Genomic DNA, 6134 nt, shown 5'->3' with positions numbered 1-6134 from the left:
GATTCCTATCTTCGTTTTGGCTTGCCCCCACGGGTGTCATGTGGACATCGTACTATGAGTAGGATCCGATCGCAACGTTATGATTTTTTTTTTGTAAGTTTAAAATAGCAAGGTCGAAAATGAATACTGCACCCCCAAATTTAAAATGTGGCAATGTCCTCATTGCTAAAATATTGAAAGAAGTCATGCGATGCTCTTAAAAAGTTTCGTAAAGAGTCAGTTTGAAAGAAAGCTAGCATACTACTAACTTCTAGAAATATTTCATGTTCTGACTGTCCTAAAATTAAGTTTACTCTAGTATATACGAAAATATAGAAGCATGCGTTTCATCATTGAAATCATAATTGGCAAAGAGAAATAATGTGGTGACTTACTAAATTAATCAATGTTAAATGATTATGCCAACCAAAGAGGATGCGGTGATAAAATTTTCAAAATTAAAATTCGATGCGATAATGCAAAATTTGGAATAAATAAAGTCAAGGAAAGATACAACCCCCAAATTTGCGCTATTGCCCACAATCTTTGTGAACGCATCCTTCTATGCGGTGACCTGCTTTCTTTTGATTGCGGTGACGAAATACAGTAGTTGTGTCTTTGTGTAGCACCTCCGCAATAATTTACCTCGATCGTTGCAAAGAAAACATTGAGGGGGCCAAATAACAATAAAACAAAGTTGATAAAATCGTTTACCACAATCGTTCAACACAATCGCATTTGTTTTTTAACATAAAGATGCAAAGATAATGATAATCGAAATACATAAGAGTAGTGAGAGTTCATGAAACATTGATAAGAAAAGGATATTCCAAAAGACTTATGCCCCGGATGATTTTCTATCGCATGCCAGCGTAGGGGCCATTCGATCTTCCTTAATTTCGAATTTCTCAAGTCTACAGAGGTCTTTTCTCGATGAAAATCACCCCCGCAATATGCCTTGACTCTTTGCCCATTAACCTTGAATGTACGGGTCCCTTCCTCATTAATCAATTCAACTGCACCATGCGAGAATATTTCTTTAATTATAAAGGGTTCGGACCAGCGTGATATTAATTTGCCGGGAAAGAGTCATAGCCATGAATTGAAAAGTAAGACCTTTTGTCCGACGTGGATATTTTTCCTGCATAGCTGGTTGTCATGCCAATGTTTTGCTCGTTATTTGTAAATTTTGGCAATCTTATAAGCTTGCGTTTTCCATTCATCTAGCTCGACCAATTGGAGTTTTCTTGCTTTCCCTACTACCTTTAAGTCAAAGTTATGTTTTTTCACCGCCCACAGTGCTTTGTGCTCTAGCTCAAGGGGTAAATGACATGCTTTACCAAACACCAACGCATACGGAGACATGCCTATAGGTGTCTTATAGGTGGTCTTGTATGCCCACAGCGCATCGTCCAGTTTTGTTGCCTAGTCTTTTCGCGAAGGCTTTACCACCTTCTTCAATATCAGCTTAATTTTCCGGTTGGACACTTCAACCTGGCCATTTGTCTGTGGATGGTGTGTGGTTGCCACTTTGTGGAGGATATTATATTTGAGCAGCAAGTTGTTGACTATGTAATTGACAATCTGGGAACCTTTATCACTTATTATGGCACGTAGAGTGCCATAACGAGTGAAAATATTTTTCTTCAGGAATTTGGAGACTACCGCCGTATCACTTGCGGCGCATGCTATCACTTCTACCCACTTGGAAATGTAGTCGACGGTTAACAAAATATATCTGTGACCATTCGATGGTGGGAATGGTCCCATTAAATCAATGCCCCAGACATCAAACAATTCCAATTCTAAAATGATGTTCATAGGCATCGCATGTCTCCATGAAATATTACCCGTGCGTTGGCACTGATCATACTTCATTGTGTAGTCTCTTGCATCCTTGAATAGTGTTGGCCAATAATACCCACTTTGTAATACTTTCCCTACTGTGCGTTGGCCTCCAAAGTGTCCGCCAGATGGTGAATCATGACATTGTGATAATATGCTTTGGTGAGCAGTATCTAGTACACACAGTCGAAGAATCTAGTCTGACCCCCTCTTATACAGATTTGGCTCATCCCAATAATAAGATCTGCATTCATGTTTGAGCCTCCTCTTTTGGTGGTCGGTATAATCTTCGAGAAATTGCTCGCAAACCAGATAATTTACTACGTCTGCGTACCATGACAATTCTTCAATCTGAAATAGCTGCTCGTCTAGGAACGTTGCGCTCACTTCTGACTGATTGCGGTTAACCTCTGGATTTTCTAATCTGGATAAATGATCCGCAACTTGGTTCTCCGTCCCCTTGCGATCAATGATTTCCATATTGAATTCCTGGAGGAGGAGAACCCATCTAATCAACCTTGGCTTCACATCCTTCTTTGTCATCAAATATTTTATCACAGAGTGGTCAGTGTGGATGAGTACTTTTATTCCCAACAAATATGCTCTGAATTTCTCCAACTCAAATATTACCGCAAGCAATTCTTTTTTTGTTGTGGTGTAGTTTGTTTGAGCAGGATTCAGGGTTTTACTCGAATATGTGATGGGATGTAGTATTGTTTTTCTCTTCTGCGCCAACACTGCTCCCATCGCATAACCGCTTGCATCGCACATTAATTCAAAGGGCAGTGTCCAGTCTGGTGCATTCAACACAGGCGCTTCGTTAATGCATTCTTCAAAATCATGAATGCGTTGAGGCATTGGTCATCAAAATCAACCTTTCTATCTTCTTCAACAACGCACTCAGCGGTCGCGCAATTTTTGAGAAGTCTTTGACAAAACATCTGTAAAATCTAGCATGTCCCAAGAAGTTCCTGACAGCCTTTACACTTGTTGGAGGTGGGAGCTTTTCAATCGCTTCAATTTTTGCTTTGTCCACCTCCAACCTGTCCCTAGAGACCTTGTGCCCAAGCATAATGCTCTCCTTCACCATGAAATGGCATTTCTCCCAATTAAGCACGAGGTTCACCTCCTCACATCTTTTCAATATCTTCTCCAAGTTGTCAACACAGACTTCGTATGTGTGCCCATACACAGAGAAGTTGTCCATCAAAATTTCTACAGGGTCTTTGAGATATTCCAAAAAGATGACCATCATACACCTTTGGAAAGTGCTCAGCGCATTGCAGAGGCCGAACGGCATGCGTCGAAATGAAAATGTTCCATACGGGCAGGTGAATGTGGTTTTTTTCTTGATCTTCAGGAGCGATCATGATCTGGTAATAACCGACATACCCATCCAAGAAGCAGTAGAAGTCATTTTCAGCTAGACGATCCATCATTTGGTCAATAAAAGGTAATGGAAAATGATCCTTCTTTATTGTCGCTTTTAGTTTGCGGTAATCCATGCAAATCCGCCATCCGGTGACGGTCATTTGCGATATCAACTCGTTATTTGCGTTAGGGACTATCTTCATCCTTCCTTTCTTCGGCACGCATTGCACGGGGCTGACCCACGTGCTATCTGCTATTAATGAGGCCCGCGTCTAATCACTTGATTATCTCCTTTTTTACGACCTTCTTCATCGCAGGGTTGAGTCTGCACTGATGTTCGATCGATCCTTTGTGATTCTCTTCGAGACGAATTCTATGCATACAGTATGCGGGGTTGATTCCTCTAATATCTGCGAGCGTCCAGCCAATTTCTTTTACATATTTTCTCATAATACTCAGCAGCGCATTTTCTTGGTCTTCATTAAGTGCAGAGGAAATGATTATCGGTAGCTTTTCATTCTGCCCCAGAAACACATATTTCAGGTGGTTAGGGAGGGTCTTCAGCTCTATTGTTGGTGGTTGTTCTATGTTTTGTTGTTTTTCTTTCTTCATTCACTATCGGCTTAACTTCTTGGGATGCGATCACCTCATCTTCCTTGCTTGTTTTTTCTGTGATCGCATTGCATGCAACAATGGATGTGATCGCATCCTCATCTTCATTTTCATCTTCAGGCCTCTCTTCGTCATTCAAACTTTGTTCATCGTCGGATTCATTAAGGTATTCTTCATCAGGATATTTCATGGCTCGGATAATGTCAAACCTGAGCTTCTATCCATTCGCGCTCAAGGTGATCTCTCCTTTGTGCGCATCAATCTGGGCACGACCGGTTGATAAAAATGGTCGCCCCAGGATGATGGGCACATCTTTGTCGACTTTATAGTCCAGGATGATGAAGTCTGCTGGTAATATAAATTTGTCGATTGTAACCAGCACATCTCTCACCTTCCCCTCTGGATGCACAAGAGATCTATCCGCTAATTGGAGAGTCACCATCGTGGGTGCAAGTTGCCCCACATTCAGTTGCTTGAAAATTAATAGGGGCATCAAGTTAATGATGGCCCTGAGATCATATAGCGCTTGCTCGATGTATAATCCTTCAATGGAGCAAGGTATAGTGAAACTCCTAAGATCGCGCATCTTCGGTGGGATTATAGATTTTGAACTCTACGTCAAAGCCACCATGGCGAACTTACCAGTGCCTCTCTTTTTTGTCACCATATCCTTCAGAACCTTCGCATATGCGGGCATCTCCTCAATTGCTTCAGTGAATGGAATATTAATATGCAATTGTTTTAACATATTCATGAAGCGTTGATACTGTACCTCATCATTTTTCTTCTTTCTGAGTCTCTGTGGGAATGGTGGCAGCTGTATTCTTACTATCCCCTATTCTTTTGGCTCCGAGGTGGATGCGATCTCAGGTCGCCTCTTTTTCTTTTGTTTCTTCTCGAGTCAACGTAATCTCTGGTTCCAGCGCAATTGAAGCAGTTCGGCTAGGCTTCTTCTTCTCCCCTGCCATAGCCTTTCCACTACGCAATGTCACAACTTGACATTGCTCTTTACCCGTACCCCCTGAGTTGCGTGGGAGTTCCGTTGAACTCGACATGGCCCCTTGCGGTCTGTTCTTAAGTTCGACCGCAATCTGGCCTATCTAAATCTTGAGGTTACGGATGGACGCGCTTGCCTTTGAAGCAGAGTTTCGTTCTTTTCAATGTACTTCCTCAACAAACTTTCCAAACTGGAAGATGGTGACGCCTGCGAACTGCTGGCTTGATTACTCATTTGACGTTGGTTCGCGGGAAAAATCTAGGTGGCCCTTCTTTTTGCGCCACTGATTGAAAATTTTGCTGTTGATTTTTCCATGCGAAATTGGGATGGTTTCTCCACCCAGGGTTATACGTGTTAGAGAACGGATTATTCTTCACAAAATAAATTGACTGTGGGTTTTGTGGGCATTCCTCCATTGCGTGTCCTTCACCGCAAGTAGCACACCTTGCGGTCGTCTAGTTGATTACGTTCACTTGCCCACTATGCGTTGATGGGCTGTTGATTATGATTCCCTATATCAAGTTCATCATCGCAGTCATTTAACTCTGAAGGGATGTGATAGCACCATTGCTCGCGTTCACTGTCCTTGATTCTCAATCTCTAATCGCTTTCTCTCCAGTCTTCATGGTTTTTAGAAATACGATCAAAGATCTTCTTCGCCTCATCATAAGTTTTATCCAGCAGACCTTAAGCTGCTGCCGCATTGGCAGCGGTCTGCGAAGCAGGGTTTAATCCGTGATAAAAAATCTCCATCTGTAAGCAGTCTGGTAAGCTATTATGCGGGCAATCTCTTACCAGCCTCTTAAACCTCGTCCAAGCATCGTTGAGCGATTCATCATTATCCTGTTCAAAATTGGTTATCAACTTCCTTCTTTTGGCATTCTCCGTTGGAGGGAAGCATTTCTTCATAAACTTCTCTACTACTTACTTCCATGAGGTAATCTCCCCCGTTTCGAGAGAATACGCCCATTTTCGTACCTGGTCACACAACGAAAATGGAAACAAAGTTAGTCGAACTTCCTCGGTGGAGATATTAGGGAACACAGAAGTGTTGCAAATCTCTATGAAACTACGGAGGTGAGCGTGCGGGTCCTCGCTACGCCTTCCACCAAACTGTCCGGCAGTTTGGATCATCTGCAACATCATCGGCTTCATTTCGAATCTCAATCCATCAAAAGCGGGCCTCATGATTCCTGGGGAGAAATAGTAGAGGTTAGGTGACGCATAGTTCTGAATAGGCCTATTGCAGTCGTTCACCAATAGGATGAGATTCGCCATGACATTATTTTCATTTGGTGCTCCATTTCCAGGTTGTTCCGCCATGTTATCT

General features: G+C 42.3%; 1 non-coding gene across 1 annotated transcript; it reads left to right on the top strand.

Moving 5' to 3' along the window:
• Positions 1-5573: 5573 nt before the first annotated feature.
• Positions 5574-5680, top strand: LOC120069172 (small nucleolar RNA R71). The gene has a single exon (XR_005479460.1). It is a non-coding gene; the product is annotated as a small nucleolar RNA R71 (small nucleolar RNA).
• The last annotated feature ends 454 nt before the right edge of the window (positions 5681-6134 follow it).

The sequence above is a fragment of the Benincasa hispida genome, chromosome 2 (assembly GCF_027475165.1).
Source record: "Benincasa hispida cultivar pf3 chromosome 2, pf3_genome.v1.1, whole genome shotgun sequence".
Lineage (NCBI taxonomy): Eukaryota > Viridiplantae > Streptophyta > Magnoliopsida > Cucurbitales > Cucurbitaceae > Benincasa > Benincasa hispida.
The sequence above is the reverse complement of the archived record's forward strand: the minus strand, read 5'-3'. Positions and strand labels throughout refer to the sequence as shown.